Here is a 19312-nt window from a genome sequence, read left to right as displayed (position 1 = left end):
AGATAAAAGAGAGTACAATGAATACAGTGAGAGAAGAGAAGAAACAGAAGGGAAAGGGAAGAGGAAGGATGAAAGGGAGAAGGAAAGAATAGGAAGAAAGGAAGAAGAAAAGGTTGTTCGGGGAAAAGAGATGGGGGGGGGGGAGGGGGCCAAGAAGAAAGGAAGGTTAAGAAAAAAGGTTGAAATTGTTTTATAAATTGAAGGTGCATGGAAATTGCGCTTTATTGTGGTGATGATTTATGATCTGCGGTGATTGATACTGCGGCCAGCCGCTTTGATAGGCCTAGAGTGGGTGGTGGTGGTGGTGCCTGACGGGCCTGTGGTGTCCGGTGTGGTGCCGGGGGAACTGGACACGTCCAAAGCTGGTATGGCTATCTTGAGGTTATCTTCAGATGATTTCAGGGCTTAGCGTCCCCGCGGCCCGGTCCTCGACCAGGCCTTCTTTTTGTTAACCCCCCCCCCCAGGAAGCAGCCTGTAGCAGCTGTCTAACTCCCAGGTACCTATTTACTGCTAGGTAACAGAGGCCTCAGGGTGAAAGAAACATTTTGCCCATTTGTCTCCGCCTCCACCGGGGATCGAACCCGGAACCTCGGGACTACAAATCCGGAGCTCTGTCCACGCAGCTGTCAGGCGGAGGCTGATGGAATAACATGGTATACGGGGCTGTCATCACTGACAGGCGAAGATTACAAGGACATGAAATTCAGCACTACAACCTATCCAGAAAAGTCAGATAATTATAACGAGACAGCGCGCAGTGGAGAAGCGTTGCCATCCTACATTGACCAGAAGGAATCGAACGACGATCCTGCAAAAAGCAAGCCGCCACTCTGCCAACGTGACCAAGGTATTGGGAGAAAGCGCCAAGCCAGTATGACAATATAACACTTGGAGGACATCTAAGGAGAGGAGGAAGGAGTGGTGGTAGTGTGCCCAACCACTTGGATCATCGGGGATTGAACCCCAGTTTTGCAAGAAGAAGATGTTTATGGAGCCATTTAATAAAAGTGTTTTAAATAATCATGTCCCACAGGCAGCTTTAGAGGTTTCTCGTGTCACGTGACTCTTGACCATGATTTCAGACTACCGAAGCCAAATACCAGTTCTAGATGATGAATAATGATGACTGTAGCCCAGTTAGATTGTAACCGAATGGACCCTGGTTCGATTCCCGAACAAGACAAGAAGTTTGGGCACGTTTTCTACAAATGATTCTTTTTTTTATCCTATAGCAAATAGGCAATTGAGAATTGTGCAACTGTTGTAGGTTACGTTCTTTGGAAGAGAACTCTGCTAAACTAGCAGGCCTGACAATTAGAAACCGAACACGAGCTGTGTCAAACTAGTGTGGGCCACTTAGTTTTTTGCTATTGTGATTTTATCAGTTTACGATCACCTGCTGCTAAGAATATTATCAATATTCGTGGAATGGTGAATAAGAAGCCGAGTTTTTCTGAAATATTTAACTTCTCAAATATTTCTTCGTATGGCTTTCTCTTTAGCTTTCAGCTAAATACAGCTTTCCATTACATTTCATATGATTTTAATTATATGTTTTACTTTGATTCAAAACATAGAAATTTGATCAAATCTAACTTAACATAACCTAACATAACCTAAGTCAGTAATTCGTGTTCCTAATATAATGGTAAGTAAAGTACTTATCTGGAAAGAAATACTTACAAATAACAAAAATCATCCGGCCAGTTAGGCAAATCTGACCTTGCATACTAGACCAAGTACTGCTGTTCTGGTTATTAGGCGCGTTATTTTATATATATATATATATATAAAGTGAAAAATAAAATTAAAATTTATAAAAAAAATGGCAAAATGGGTTGGAATTTGGTGGATCGTGGAGACCCAGACGACAAGGGCTCCCTGCCCGCCCCCTCACGCCCCTTGACCATTTTGTAGGAGGGAAAGTTAGGGGGCAGATCAGAGGGGGGGTAGAGGAGGGGAAAACCAGAGGGTGGGGGAAAATGGGGGGGAGGAATGGTTAGAAGAGAGGGAGCATGTATAGAATGGGGGAAGAGAGGGGGGTACGGTAGAGAAAGGACAGGGGTCGTTGGATGGGGAGGATGTTGTAGGTAGGGAGAGGAATGGATGGGAGGTGGGGGGGTCAGTCCTAACCCCCACAACCCCCCTACCCCTCACCCAAGTTGAGATAAATCGAAGCTCGTGATATATTGGCGGCGTTTTTATGTCGTGCGCCAACATTTGCCAGCAAGATGGGCGGTGGGGACGGTCGCAGTTTATGATAATGGGGTTACGGCTATTCTATATTTTTACGCACCATAAAAGGTCGAGGGAAAGAGGTGGGGGTGAGGTAGGGGGTGGTGGGGGTGAGGTAGGGGGTGGTGGGTGGCAAGTGGTGGGGAAGGGGTGAAGAGCATAGAGAGGGGGGGGGGGGGTTAGTGATGTAAGGAAACGAGGGGTATGGTTGAAGTAGTGAAGGGAAGGGAACAGGGGGGATGTAGGGGTTAGTGAAGGGGAAAGAAGGGGTAGGGGGTGTGTGGGTGGATGGGGTGAGGTACGAGGGGAAGGTGCCCCCCCCCCACTACTCACCCTCCCTTTTACCCCTTAGTGATTAATACAACATAAGCATTACTTCTAAAATACGATGACATGGGATTTATAATGATTATCCCTTGGTCATTATTCACTTTGTTGTTTAAATGCCCAGACGGTGAGTGATTGGTGAGGTGCAGGGGGAGACTGTCCCCCTACCTCCCATGGTGAGGTGCAGGGGGAGACTGTCCCCCTACCTCCCACGGTGAGGTGCAGGGGAAAACTGTCCCCCTACCTCCCATGGTGAGGTGCAGCGGGAGATTGTCCCCTACCTCCCATGGTGAGGTGCAGGGGGAGACTGTCCCCTACCTCCCATGGTGAGGTGCAGGGGGAGACTGTCCCCTACCTCCCATGGTGAGGTACAGGGGGAGACTGTCCCCTACCTCCCATGGTGAGGTGCAGGAGGAAGGGAAGGGAGCTATCAGAGGAAAGCGCCAAGCTATTACGATTATATAACACTTGGAAGGGGTCTGGATAAGGATTTGGGATGAATGCCATTAAACTTTCCAATTTATTTTGATTTGTCATTACTGGCAGATCAAAAGGAAATAATCAGACCCCTCTTTAAGTGACCTGTATTTTGTCCGACTCTTATTATCCTGGTCTCTGCTTAGTGTGACCTGCCCTTAGCATGACTTTCCCTTAGTGTGACTCCCCCTTGATGTCACCTCTCCCTGGTGTGACTTTTCCTTAGCGCGTCAACTCCTTAGCCTGGCTTACCCTCAGCGTGACCTCTCCTTAACGTGACGTCGTTAGTGTGACCTCTCCATCAAGACGCCCATGTTTTCTTGTAAACAATCTCTCTCTAGACCAAACAGCCGCCTTGCGCATCATCATCTAGTGCAGTCTGCATAAAGATGACCAAACCACCCGTCGGAAGATGGAGAAGCGACGATGTTTCGGCCATCGTTTCTCCACACACGATTTGATAATGATCCAGGACGGACCGAAACGTCGTCGTTTCTCCATCTTCTGACGTGTGGTTTTGTCATCATAACTTCAGCCACGTTATTGTGACTCATCGTCTACACAGTCTGTCTTTGGTATGGTCAGCAGAGCAACGGTCTCATTTCTTGGGGCGTCGAAATGCCCACGCCATTTCGTCGAAATGCCACGAAATGTGACAATAGATAAGATGGAAATTAAATTGCAAGAAGAATGCCCTACACCACACTATTAACACAAACCAGAATTTGACACAATTCCCTCATGTACTCGAGCTATGTCAATAGGCCGTTCTACCTCTTCGCCCTTACTTTTCGGTTTGTGTCTCGGAGAGGCTGCAGGATCCAAGTAAATTCAGTAGAATTTCTGGTTGCACTTCCTATACCATGTCGAAGCTCAGTCGATTAAGGCAGCGTCTGAGATGCTCTCGGACGTAGGTTCGAATCCTCGTCACGGCCCTTGTGGATTTGTTCTTTATCCCCATATTCCAAGTGATGTAATGGTTTAGTGCTTTCTCTTGATAATTACCTTACCTCCGTCGTATCTTGGCCAGCTCTTTCCTGAGAGAATTTGTTCAATTGTTTAATGTCATATTGTCAGTTTTATTTCTATATTTCCATTCCCGTGATGTCACTTGCATCTTGCGCCACCGGCCCCTGGTACTTCCTCTACTATGGAGGCTGATATTGAGGGAAGCGTTCCAAGTATAACCTTCCTTAGTGATATGACTAGCGACCACACTCTTAAGACACCTCCAGTGCCACATCTTCCTAGTGCCAGCAAGGAGGGACCGCAAGATTGCCAAGGGGGTTTCGGGGAATAGAAGGAAAATCTGAGGCAGAGTGGCGGTGCGGGTCGTTTATCAAGATGACAAATGGATCTGTCCAGCGGGTATGGGGAGAGAAGGCAGGGGTGGGTAGGACACCGTGAGGAATGTCCACAACCAATACTGCGAGCAGGGTGTCCTTGGAGGGGTAAGGTGGTGGTGGTGTCCAGAGAATCCGTGGAGATCTAGATGTTCTTGCAGGGAAAAGTTGGGGCATGTCTATAGGACTGACGAAGATCACGGTGTCTTCAGAGAAGAGACAGATGGCTACTTAGTTTACATGAAGTAGTTTTCTTATAGCGGAGACGATATGTCAATAGGATTGAGAGAGTAGACCAGAACAAACACTAGAAGGTGAAGGGACGACGACGTTTCGGTCCGTCCTGGACCATTCTCAATCGACTTGAGAATGGTCCAGGACGGACCGAAACGTCGTCGTCCCTTCACCTTCTAGTGTGTGGTCTGGTCAACTTACTTTAGCCACGTTATTGTGACTCATCGCCTGCATTGAGAGAATAATTTTGAACATAAAGGGAAAACAAATTAAAACAAAGAAGAATGTTCAAAGGAGTGTTGTTAAGCATAATATCATTAAACTAAAACTGAGTGTCCATGAGATTTCAGTCTCCAGTAGTGATAAAGTATGTCAACAGGACTTAAGAAAAGGAAAGAATTCGGTAAGTGAAGGAGTGACGAGTGTTTGTGGGTGTTCTGGAGTGCAGAGTGACCAGGTAGACCCAAAGGCAGGCAAGGAGCCACAAGGTAACAAAGAGAAGGTGCAGCTACATATTCCAGGGTGTTTAAAACACTATTCATCAAGTCTTCCAATGTCCACAAGTAAGACTGGGTACAACACATGTTGCTGGGTCGTCTTTCCATAAGTCGAGTTACAACACTTCATTTTGCATGACCCTTTTTTTTTTAACGCAGGTCCTTGAAGGCCACCTTGAGAAGAAGTTCGACTGGCCACTCCACATCTTCCAGGACTGTGTTTCCAGAGGCACGTCATGAAAGAGCACCCGGAGTCAGTAATTATCAAAAGAAGGCACCAAGTTGTGAAGATTATTTAGCAGGATATTTGAAAGGTCCTATAAATATCTCTCAAGATGTCAACACGAGAATAACAAGGTCATTAAGAAGACTTCAAGGCCATTGCATCCGCCAAGCATTTAATCGAGGGACAAGTGACTCAGAAATACATTGAAAAGGAAGACTTACATCGTTCAGAAAATCAAGACAATGTACAAGGAAGCGCACGACTGTAAACGGGACAACGCAGTTCAGACATCATGGAACAAGGCGTTAATTGTTCCATCAAGTGCCTATAGGAGTTCGGCGCGAGTCTTTCCAGAGGGCAAGTCCAGTAAGATCTCCCGGATCAGTCCGACTAGCCACACCACATCTTCCAGGACTGTCTTTCCAGGAGGCAAGTCCAGTAAGGTCTCCCGGATCAGTCCGACTAGCCACACCACATCTTCCAGGACCGTCTTTCCAGGAGGCAAGTCCTGGAAGGCCACCCGGAGCAGTGTAATTTGTCGGGACATTACTTGTGGTGATGGATGCTGGCCACTGCTGCCTCGCGCTCCCCCATGAAATGAATTTCCCTTTGTAGTCCGTGATGTTATCGTCCTTGATGTTTTAGTTCACGATGTTGTCCTTAATGTTATCTTCCTGGATGATATAGTTCATGATGATGGAGTCCGTGACGTTATCGTCCATGATGTTGTGGGTCAGGGACGATAATATATCACTTTTAGTATGATTTCCTTGTGTATTGTCCGTGATGTTATCGTCCTTAGTGTCTTATAGCTCGTTATATTCTAGTACATGATGTGGTCTGTGATGATGATGTCCGCGGGGTTGTCTTTCATGGAACTGTACGTGGGGTTGTCGTTCGTGGAACTGTACGTGGGGTTGTCGTTCATGGAACTGTACGTGGGGGGTTGTCGTTCATGGAACTGTACGTGGGGTTGTCTTTCATGGAACTTGACATTTATCAATAAAAATTTTTGCCTGTATGGATATAGAAATTTATTAACGCTAGCTTTTGTCTTATCAAATTATTTGACAAAGTTTCCTTATTGATTCCTCAGACATCACGCTCAAAAAGTTTATGCGGAAATTGTCCGTTACGAAAAAAGTAAAAAAGAGTGACCCCCAAAGTTAGATAAGACTTTCTGCAAGATATACTAAGCTAAACTGGCCAAGATCGGACTTCATTACTCCGGGGACACGGGGGACGTCTATACTGGGATTTAACACTTAACGTCTCAAAGATTAATAATGGGATTAACGGAGAGAATCTTCATATTCGTAAACAACTTGAATACGGTTTTCTCAGGTGGTTCATACTCTCTCTCTTTATTTTATATATATATATATATATATATATATATATATATATATATATATATATATATATATATATATATATATATATATAAGCCTATACTTGCATAAACCACAAGTGAAGATTAACAATCTTTGGACAACACCCACCAGTGGGACTCGAACCCAGAAAGCACAACTACCTTCCAGTAGCTGGCATAACTAGTATGCTTTAATCCACTACGCCATCAGACCTTACAAAAGAAGTAGATAGTTCGAGATATATATCTCAAACATCTCCACCTCCCGAAGGCACCAGATGAGTGAGGGGTCAGTCTGCATTTTTCGTCAAGCCACTGTCAATGTGAGAGAACTCGTGTCCAGCTTATAAGCCTATACTTGCATAAACCACAAGTGAAGATTAACAATCTTTGGACAACACCCACCAGTGGGACTCGAACCCAGAAAGCACAACTACCTTCCAGTAGCTGGCATAACTAGTATGCTTTAACCCACTACGCCATCAGACCTTACAAAAGAAGTAGATAGTTCGAGTGTGTGTATATAGTACTGGAAGGTAGTTGTGCTTTCTGGGTTCGAGTCCCACTGGTGGGTGTTGTCCAAAGATTGTTAATCTTCACTTGTGGTTTATGCAAGTATAGGCTTATAAGCTGGACACGAGTTCTCTCACATTGACAGTGGCTTGACGAAAAATGCAGACTGACCCCTCACTCATCTGGTGCCTTCGGGAGGTGGAGATGTTTGAGATATATATCTCGAACTATCTACTTCTTTTGTAAGGTCTGATGGCGTAGTGGGTTAAAGCATACTAGTTATGCCAGCTACTGGAAGGTAGTTGTGCTTTCTGGGTTCGAGTCCCACTGGTGGGTGTTGTCCAAAGATTGTTAATCTTCACTTGTGGTTTATGCAAGTATAGGCTTATAAGCTGGACACGAGTTCTCTCACATTGACAGTGGCTTGACGAAAAATGCAGACTGACCCCTCACTCATCTGGTGCCTTCGGGAGTTGGAGATGTTTGAGATATATATCTCGAACTATCTACTTCTTTTGTAAGGTCTGATGGCGTAGTGGGTTAAAGCATACTAGTTATGCCAGCTACTGGAAGGTAGTTGTGCTTTCTGGGTTCGAGTCCCACTGGTGGGTGTTGTCCAAAGATTGTTAATCTTCACTTGTGGTTTATGCAAGTATAGGCTTATAAGCTGGACACGAGTTCTCTCACATTGACAGTGGCTTGACGAAAAATGCAGACTGACCCCTCACTCATCTGGTGCCTTCGGGAGGTGGAGATGTTTGAGATATATATCTCGAACTATCTACTTCTTTTGTAAGGTCTGATGGCGTAGTGGGTTAAAGCATACTAGTTATGCCAGCTACTGGAAGGTAGTTGTGCTTTCTGGGTTCGAGTCCCACTGGTGGGTGTTGTCCAAAGATTGTTAATCTTCACTTGTGGTTTATGCAAGTATAGGCTTATAAGCTGGACACGAGTTCTCTCACATTGACAGTGGCTTGACGAAAAATGCAGACTGACCCCTCACTCATCTGGTGCCTTCGGGAGGTGGAGATGTTTGAGATATATATCTCGAACTATCTACTTCTTTTGTAAGGTCTGATGGCGTAGTGGGTTAAAGCATACTAGTTATGCCAGCTACTGGAAGGTAGTTGTGCTTTCTGGGTTCGAGTCCCACTGGTGGGTGTTGTCCAAAGAATATATATATATATATATATATATATATATATATATATATATATATATATATATATATATATATATATATATATATATATATGAAAAGAGTCTATTAGCTGAAAATTGGAAGTGCAGACATAAATAGGCAAACACACACACACACACAGGCACACACACAGTGGGTACCCACCTAGTTGTACTCACAACTAGGTGAGTACACACAGACACACACACAGCCCAGGAGCAACAGTGCATCCCTCCACACAGGTAAAAACACACACACACACACACACACACACACACACACACACACACACACACACACACACACACAGTTAAGGAAGGTGGCAACATTTTCTTAAACCAATAATTGCTAACGTCACCTGGAGGCAGTGTTGCCAAGTGTCATTAAAATCAAGAAGCCCGCCTTCGGCTTCCTCTTACTGAACACGCAACATTTTTCACGCTATCGACCCGCCAGTGTAAAAATTGCTGTGATTTAGGGAATTTAACAAATCAAACCATTGACGCGTCTCGGTCCTAATGATTATCGGCTCCGGGAAGGTTAGGTGCGTTCACCTACGTGCTGACGCTTCTACCCGCCAAACACACAGCGAAACTACGACGTTGCTACAACGTTCGAACAAGATATAACACCTAACCAGTTATAAGAACCAATATAACAAGTTGTAACAACGTTCTAATACGTCAAAAACACGTTAAGCCAAGATGTAACAACTTTATTACAAGTTGTAACAAGCGGAAAATAGGGTCAGTTACGGTTTGTGTTTCCAGGGTAGAGAGAAGAAAAACACTACATTTCTTACGTAATCGTGTGCCCGGGTAATACCAGCTGAGGTTAACAGCTTGGTGGTATCAGGAGAAATAACACCAAAATAACATGACATTTACAAACAATAACAATCTGAATATGGAGTCTCGAATAGTTTGCGATATGTTATCTTATCTTGAGGTTATCTTGAGATGATTTCGGGGCTTTAGTGTCCCCGCGGCCCGGTCCTCGACCAGGCCTCCACCCCCAGGAAGCAGCCCGTGACAGCTGACTAACACCAAGGTACCTATTTACTGCTAGGGGCATTCAGGGTGAAAGAAACTTTGCCCATTTGTTTCTGCCTCGTGCGGGAATCGAACCCGCGCCACAGAATTACGAGTCCTGCGCACTATCCACCAGGCTACGAGGCCCCTTAGGGAATGGGAAAGGGAATGTTAAGAGAATGTTGGTCCTAAATATATGGTAATTTGCAGAGGGGACTTGTTTTTTGTAAATTTGTTTACAGGCTTTGATACTTATACTTATCAATCCATACAAATTAATTCTTTGAAAATATAAATGTGCAATGAATTCCGGTCTTCATTTTCAAATGTTAACATTTTCCCAGAACTAACTTCACCACCATCCATCCTAATATACAACAGTTTAAACTTAGTAAAGATGGATTTTTTGTTATTTAGTGAACTTGGAATTGGTATAATTTGCTATTTCTCTTCATAGAGGCAAGGAGTTCGACCACAACCACCCTATGAACTGCGCGGAACGCAGACGATTTATCCTGCAAAGTCTCGCGAGGCGCTAATTCTAAGCCTCTTGCCACCTACTTTGAAAAGACAGACCCAATCTCTCACATAGGTATAGATTAGGTTTTCAGCGGGGCCTGGGTCTCTCTCTCTCTCTCGCTGTCTCCCAACATGCTGTATACGCACACAACACAACGTAGCCATAACGCTATTTTTTATTTGGTGACTTTGATGCAACGCTGTGATTTTTTTAATTCATTGATTCATTGGACACTATATTTGGATGAGTTCTAGTGCTTAAGAGAGGAGATTTGTGTGTGTATGTGTGTGTATGTGTGTGTGTGTGTGTGTGTGTGTGTGTGTGTGTGTGTGTGTGTGTGTGTGTGTGTGTGTGTGTGTGTGTGTGTGTGTGTGTGTGTGTGTGTCCGCACGCATACGTGCATGTGTTTGTGTGCGCGAGCGTTAGTTACTGAACTATGGAGGGTAAACCCCGCAGACTTAAATAATGATTATTACGGTCAGAAAACATTACTAGACTTAACACTGTTTTATATAGCTCTGATACATTCATACATATATAGTTTACTTTATGTAAACCTGTTCTCAGTGTTCTTGTATATATGAACGCTTCCATTGTGCACTTTTACAAATACGCTTATACTATGTGTTCCATATATCTGAACTTATACTGTACGTTTGTATGTGCTTATACTGAACCTTCTTTATATATTATATATGCTTATATTTTATCCGCATTCTTTACATGTTTACATTTTGCTTTCCATACATATATTCTTTTTTTTGTGCGTTATGTATATGGTAATACTGTACGTTATGTATATACATGCATATATTAATTGTTCCTTGTATACATGCATATATTGAGCGTTTTTTATATTTGCGCTTATACTGTGTGTTCTTATATGGAAATATATCGTGTTCTTTCCATATGATATCATACTGTGCGTTATTTTTGTATTTGTGCTTTATATATCTAAGCTCGTGATGTGTACAAATATAATATATTATTTATGTAAACAGCTTTAGCTAAATGTTATTTTTTTTTATCAACGGCTGTCCCACAACTTTACTTCTATGCTTTATGTCACGTGTAAATACAGAGCAATATTATGCAGTATCTCAGTATCATAAAGTGCTATACCATTGTAATTAATAGAACTGACACATCATGACAAGCTAAATCATTCTCAACTCTAAAGTATTGTAATAGATTGTTTTCTCTGTTGCGATAACACATTAATTTTGCGCCGTATTGGAGTAATTTTTGTTTGGGGGGGGGGGGGGAGAAGGTGGGTATTCAGTCTGGAAGCTAGCAATACTGTTGCCTCTTGAGAAAGGCTTAAATCTCTCTCATTCAATTCGGCGTGATTGAAGCACTGAGGTCTCGTAGTTAAACCACGTTCTTCAAAAACCACCTCCGATTAATGTTGGAAAATATCACCTGCCATAATCTCCTCGTCCTCAATTAAAGCGTTTCTTTAAAAACTGTCACATCTACCTCATCTGAATAGGGCTCTTGGCGAACAGATGGATCCAAGCCGCGGTTGGTTATTTTATTTCCTTTTATTTTTTATTGTAACCTGTAGTTTTGAGTTGACACAAATAGCAGTCGTTTACATGATTTTTCTGTTCACGCCGTACCACTGGAATGCCAAATGTCAGTTTTTCTCGCTTTCCCTTAGTCCGGTGTCGTAAATTTTTAGCACCAGGATTGCATACTTGATGTAGAGCCTGAGACCTGTCCTGGGGCCAGATTCACAAAAGCACTTACTCAAGCACTTACGAACCTGTACATCTTTTCTCAATCTTTGGCGGCTTTGTTTACAATTATTAAACAGTTAATGAGCTCCGAAGCACCAGGAGGCTGTTTATAACAATAACAACAGTTGAATGGGAAGTTTTCATGCTTGTAAACTGTTTAATAAATGTAACCAAAGCCGTCAAAGATTGACGAAAGATGTACACGTTCGTAAGTGCTTGCGTAAGTGCTTTCGTGAATCTGGCCCCTGGTCTCCAAGTCTAACTCGGGAATATGCCAAGTACATCTCCTTTCCCAAATCACTAATATTCTTCCGTAGATTGGTAACGGAGAAGCGTCTACAAATTTAACAAAATACAGCTGGGCTTTTCAGATAATTTCTTCTAGCATTAACCATTATTTGAAATAGGAAAAAGGGAAGTTATAATATAGTCACCATATAACTTTCACCACATAACTTCCCGATTATGGTTATAACATACATAACTTTCGTGTATGTATATTGATACATTTATTCTACAGCATACCAACCTCGAGTATCTTATCTTGAGGTTATCTTGAGATGATTTCGGGGCTTTAGTGTCCCCGCGGCCCGGTCTTCGACCAGGCCTCCACCCCCAGGAAGCAGCCCGTGACAGCTAACTAACACCCAGGTACCTATTTTACTGCTAGGTAACAGGGGCATAGGGTGAAAGAATCTCTGCCCATTGTTTCTCGCCGGCGCCTGGGATCGAACCCAGGGCCACAGGATCACAAGTCCAGCGTGCTGTCCGCTCGGCCGACCGGCTCAGTATGTTATAGAACAAATACAAAATGCCGCAGCATGAAAAAATATGCAAAATGCCATAAAACAAAAACTTTACGTTACATGCTAAAATCTGTTTTATTTTTTAATCAGCTCTCAAGATTAATTACAAGCAAGTCAGGTGTTAAGACAGCAGAAGATGTGAAAAAATGTTCGCCAATGTTATTAATGCTCAAAACGATATTCTTAATATATTAATAATATTAAATGATAATTTATTAACATTTATTAACTGATGTTAAGTGTTAGTATTGTATTCTAATATTAGTTTGTTATTGTCTTAATATTACTAAATGTTATTATATTCGTAATGGGTTCATTCATGTTTTTTATTATTTATATTATTCATTTTCGCTTTTCTTCATTTTGCTTAATTCATCTTTTTTTTTAGTTTTATTTTGGTTTATTGCTGTCTTAATGCTTTGGATTGTTCAATAGGTATTATTATTATTATTGTTACAATTAATATATTATAAACCCCACGGAAAAACATACGTCTTTTTGGGGTTTACCAGCATTGAATATGTCACTTCCACGGTGCTTGGCCTTTAAGGCAGTTAGCCAGTCAGGCAGTTAACCATTCAGTCAAGGAGTGAACCAGTCAGATAGTGAGGCCAATATTAGACAGTCAGTCAGGCAGTTAAGTCATTTACACTTGCATTGTCTCTCTTCCTAGACTATCGCTACACCAACTATGCCATCCCTTCTATCCTCACTTGTATAGGGATAAAAGGGATGGCATACCTACCTTCTCTCTCTGTTTCATTCATCTTTAAATATGTTCTTTCAATCCACCTTTCTTTGTGAACATCAAATAGTTATCCTCTCCCTCTGTATCTCCACCACCAGCCACCCATCTTCCATCCTCCTCTTCCATTGTTCGCAAGTAAACCTTTCCAGTTTACAATATACATCTCTCTTACCCTCTACTCTCTACCTTCTTCCTCTCTATATACCACTACCTAATCACCCTCCCTCCCTCTCTCTCTCTCTCTCTCTCTCTCTCTCTCTCTCTCTCTCTCTCTCTCTCTCTCTCTCTCTCTCCTCCACACACACACACACGCAGGTAGTCGACACCATTCTAGAGAGCCTTTGATATCCAAACTTGACAGGGTCTCGGCAACTTGGGAGAGGAACAGGGCAAACCTCTGAGTGGATTTCAATGAGGTCTCCCTTGGTCCTTATTACATTCCTATTAGATTGCCGCGTTGAATTTCCAGGGCGTCTCCAAACCTCCCTCTCGCTCTCTCCATGCCTCCCGGCACGGAATTATCACTAAACTAATTATTACAATTATTGTAATTAATATTGCGTTATTATTTTTGTCTGGTGTGATTATTGAGGGCAAGGGAGGGGAAAGTGGGCAGGTGGTTGTGGGGGGCGTGGGGTGGTTGAGGGGTGGGGGCGTGGGGTGGTTGAGGGGGGGGCGGGGGGTGGTTGAGGGGGAGGGGCGTGGGGTGGTTGAGGGGGGTCGTGGGGTGGTTGAGGGGGGGGCGCGTGGGGTGGTTGTGGGGGCGTGGGGTGGTTGTGGGGGGGCGTGGGGTGGTTGTTAGGGGGAGGGGGAAAGGGGTGTGTGCTTATGTGGTGAGTAAGGGGGAGGTGGGGAATAAGTGGAATGGAGTGCAGGTGGGAGTGCAGGTGGGATGGAGTGCAGGTGGGTGGGATTTTTAAGTCTGAGAGGGTATCTGAATGAACATAAAATTCAAGGTGGAAAGGATAAGTATTGCTTCGTGATCATGTAAAGAAGAACCATTTATTTATCGAAGGTATTAAACCATAGTTCGGTATTTGTTGGCGTTATTGATTGTGGGATGGATTGATTGTAATGATTTCGGCACGAAGAGCGTGCATTAAGACCTTGCACTAAGACCAGGAGCTAAGACCAGACGCTAAGACTGGTCCATATCACTAAGATAGGAAACCAAGACTAATCAGAAAGACCATTCAATGTGACCTGACGCTAAGGCCAGGCACTAGAAACATTCATGCCTTAAGACCAGGCGCTAAGACCACGAAGTAAGACCAGGCGAAGACCAGACCACGAAGTAAGACAAACATTTTCCTCAATATACAACAAAACCTCTTATTAATTCTCCTCTTATTAATTACCTCTTATTAATTCTCATAAACACATTAAGATCAGTTAAATACGAAAGCATTTTGAGTAGTACTGGGCCAGGATTTAATAAAGCATTACATATCCAATTACGAGACCCGTACATCTTTCCTTAAGCATGTAAACATTCATTAATCAATGAACAAATCCATAAGGGCCGTGATGAGGGGTTCGAACCTACATCTGGGATTGTCCCAGCCTTAGTCTACTGCGCCACAAATGCCCTTGTGGATTTTTTCATTTGGTATATCACGCTATTGTGATTTCTGTGTTTATTTATTAAATCAATCACGCATTAATATAAACAAATCCACCAAACTTGAAGAGAGACGAACAGGTTTCGTAATTGGTTGAGTAAATTAGTGATGAATTTTGGCCTCTGAGCAGCCGCCGGGGAGTGTACCCTGGAAACACAAACCGTAACTGTCTCTATTTTCCGCTTGTTACAACTTGTAATAAAGTTGTTACATCTTGGCTTAACGTGTTTATGACGTATGAGAACGTTGTTACAACTTGCTATATTGGTTGTTATAACTGGTTAGGAAGTGTTAAAACTGGTTCGAACGTTGTACCAACGTCGTAGTTTCGGAGTGTGTTTGGCGGGTAGAATAAGAGGTAAAGTCGTGGCCAGAGGTCCTGAGAACCCCGAGTCACGGGCAATAACCAGGTACTTGTCTTAACTTTGTGAAGGAGAGGTAAGGACGCCTTGCAAGACCCCGGGCCCGCTTCCGGAGGCGAGTATTAATTTCGTGTAAGTTCGGGAAGCTGAGACCTGATAGATCTGATGGCTGGGATCTCGCAGAGGACGGCTCAGCGACGAAGAGAAGGAGAAGGGGTGGAGAGGGAGAGGACAGGATGTAGGGAGGAGGGAGAGGAAGGATAACAGGAGATAGATGGAAGTGAAACACTGAAGAAAGTTTAATTATATGGCGGGAACACACACACACACACACACACACACACACACACACACACACACACACACACACACACACACACACACACACACACACACCAAACAAGGGAGATAAAGTATTAACATCTTTATTGACAACAATTAATTACAATTTTTCCTAATCTGAGGATTTCAATTAAGTCGTATTAAAGTGAGGATAATGCTGGTTATTCACTGTCACGTAGGACAGAGGGTCATGCACAATAGGTCTAAACTGTAGGTTGAAGCACATATATATCACGGTGACAACCAACTACACTAGACTGTATATACAATGTATATACAAGTCCCATCCCGCCTCTTCACCATAACAGAGGTTGCAAAAGCTAATACGAAGCCCAAGTCGGTTAGTCACAATCGACTTGAGAATGGTCCAGGACGGACCGAAACATTGTCGTCGTCTCTTCACCTTCTAGTGTGTGGTCTGGTCAACACTCGGTTGCCATCTTGAGTATGCACCAGTACTCTCCCGTCTACCCCGTCCTCCCGTCATTTATCCCACTCTTGGACAGGACGAAGAACCATGCAAGCTTAACGGGTTTGAACAACAGAGCTCTTGTCACCATTCTGTATGTCCGTTGTCACCCCCACACTAACACTATCGTTGTGTCACCTCCCTGTTGTCACCCCACACTAACACTGTCGTTGTGTCACCTTCCTTTTGTCACCCCACACTAACACTTTCGTTGTGTCACGTCCCTGTTTTCACCCCCCACACTAACTCTACCCTTGTGTCACCTTCCAGTTGTCACCCCACACTAACTTCACCGTTATGTCACTTCACTGTTGTCACCCCGCACTAACTCTACCGTTGTCACCTCCCTCGGTACACGCAGAGCGCTGCGACACTCTCGGACACCTCCACGATCTGAAAATAATCATCGTCTGTCGTACATTCTTGCACAAGGCCAACATACTTAAAGTTCTCCACCTGACCCAACCACGTAGACAACCAGAAGTTGGCAACCACAACACAAGGCGCTCAACTATCGTTTTGGCGGCAATTCTTCAGAACATCACTGCATCAGCGATAATTCATTCCTAAGCTAACTTGTACATGTTTATCAAGATCTCTCTCTCAATACGTGTGAAATCCATTGAACTGGCTATAGGAACGCTCTGGCACACAGGTGGCTCCAGCTTACTTTATTGTTACTTAACATTAAATAAAGTATCTTCCTTCTGTAAGGAAAAAAATAACAATAGGCTCATTTAGTTGATCAATTTCTAGGGACAAACTTCAGATGAGCTGATGTAGAATAACAACTTAGCATAGCGGACAGAGTGAGAGACAGCAAGAGAGAGGGGAGAGAGAGAGAAGGAGGGAGAAAGGAGGGACAGGGAAGGAGGAAGAAAGGAGGGACAGGGAAGGAGGGACAGGGAAGGAGGGACAGGGAAGGAGGGAGAAGGAAGGAGAAAGAGGGAGGGAGCGACAGGGAAGGAGGGAGAGGGGGTGGGAGGGAGGCAGAGAGAGGGACACAATGGAGGGGGAGTGGAGTGTAGGTGATTGTGGGAGGGGACATTGGAGTCGAGGGAGGCTGGGTTCTGACCGCTTGCTGTAATATATTGATTTTCGTTGTGGAGGGGCGATGGGGAGCAGGATGAGGGGAAGGGAAGGAGGAGCGGACGGCAAGGGGGGGGGAAGGGGGCTAGTCGGGGACGGTGGAGATGGGAAGGAAAGAGGGGGGGGGGTAGAAGGTGTGGGGGAGAGTAGGAAGGACCGGGGGAAAGGAGAGAGGGGGGGGGGGGGGGGAGGAAGGTGGTGTTCGAGAGGGTGAGGGGCGGGAGAGGCAGTAGTGGACCTCGCCACACTACCCACCGGCCACCGCCGCCACACTGGCCGCCACCACAATTGCACCAGCCTCCACGCCCACACCAACCACCACAACAACATACACTACCACATCAACAACCAACATTACACCGGCCTCCACACCATAATAATTTCCAGCAAATTTCACAAAGCTTGCAAAAAAGACTCTAACATTCAGAACAACAAACCTACCTCACAGAGCGGCGCCATAAATATTAAAAGAAACCACGAACACAAACGGCAAAACATCATGTCTTAATTCATACAGGAGGTTATCAACATTAAGAAATGTCTGCCTCCATAACTCATAACGTTTTGAGTAACTCAAAACACGTTTTAAACTCACAAATTTCCAGATATTTACACACACAAGAATTCGCAAATGTTATCCGTGACTAAGCTCACTGAAAGCAACGTTCCTGAGGACTCTTGGAAATACACTGTACTTAAGGGACACTGTTCTGTTCACTGAGGACAATATAGTGTTCTTGAGGACCCTGTACCAGAGGGACACTTTTCTTGAGGACATTATCACTCTAAAACTGAAAAAGTTAAAGAGGAGGCTTCTTTTCACTCCAAAAAAGGGCAAGTCTTGGGAGAAGTCTCAACTCCAAATCCTAACGCCAGAGGCACAGAACAGCAGTCGACAGCAACCGCCAATCTTGCCGGCGTCCTTGTCTTCTGTAGCACTTTGAGGAAAAAGGAGTCTTCGAAACGCTAAATGCAACTGATGTGGGACGCATTCTTGGGTCTGCTGTCCCCCTTCCGATAGGAACACACAACTTGAAAAAGATCCCTTGTAACTATACTCGTTCCTGAGCTACGAAGAGAGGCTGAGGGAACTGGACTTCACCGCACTGGAAGGAGAAACAAGGCAAACATGATAATGACGTACAAAATACTGAATGGAAATGGTAGCTGTCGAGGCCACACACACACACACCCACACACACACACACACACACACACACACACACACACACACACACACAGGAACATCAATCTTCTAGAATCAGAGAGAAAAACCTGGGGGGAAAGGTTGATATCACGCCAGACCAGTCCCCCTGAAGCCTACATCTAGAGGATAACATCAGCGGCATATGCCAGGTTGGCCAACATAAGAACGGTCTTTAGAAACTCGTGTCATTCATTCATTACCTTGTATACCACGTATTACAGATCAATCCTGGAGTATGCAGCTCCAGCATAGCGTCCATATCTCATCAAGCATAAAACTAAATTGGAGAAGGTTCCGAGGTTTGCCACCAGACTACTGCCCGAACTGAGGGGCATGAGCTATGAGGAGAGACTACGGGAAATAAACCTCACGTCGCTGGAAGGCAGGCGAGTTAGGGGGAGACATGATCACCATATACAAGATTCTCAAAGGAACTGATAGGGTAGAAAAAGACAGTTTATTTAACACAACGGGCACACGCACTATGGGGACACAGGTAGGAATTTGAGTGCCAAATGAGCCAAAAAGACAATAGATTTTATTGAGTTAGAGTAGTTAATAAATGGAATGCATTAGGAAGTGATGTGATGGAGGCAGACTCCATCCATACAGTTTTAAGTTTAGATATGATAGAGCCCAGTAGGCTCAGGAACCTGTACACCAGTTGATTGACGGTTGAGAGGCGGGACCAAAGAACCAGAGCTCAACACCCCGCAAGCAGAAGTAGGTGAGTACTTACACACACACACACACACACACACACACACACACACACACACACACACACACACACACACACACACACACTCACATATTCCATTCCATGCTTCGTAACACCACGGGAGAAGGAAGGTGGAGGAGAGGGAAGGTGGGGGGTGGTTATCTTTAGATGATTTCGGGGGCTTACTGTCCCCTGCGGCCAGGTCATCGACCAGGTCTCCACCCCCAAGGAAGCAGCCGGTAGCAGCT

This window comes from Procambarus clarkii, chromosome 28 (genome assembly GCF_040958095.1).
Source record: "Procambarus clarkii isolate CNS0578487 chromosome 28, FALCON_Pclarkii_2.0, whole genome shotgun sequence".
NCBI classification, from domain to species: domain Eukaryota; kingdom Metazoa; phylum Arthropoda; class Malacostraca; order Decapoda; family Cambaridae; genus Procambarus; species Procambarus clarkii.
Note: the sequence above shows the minus strand (reverse complement) of the source record.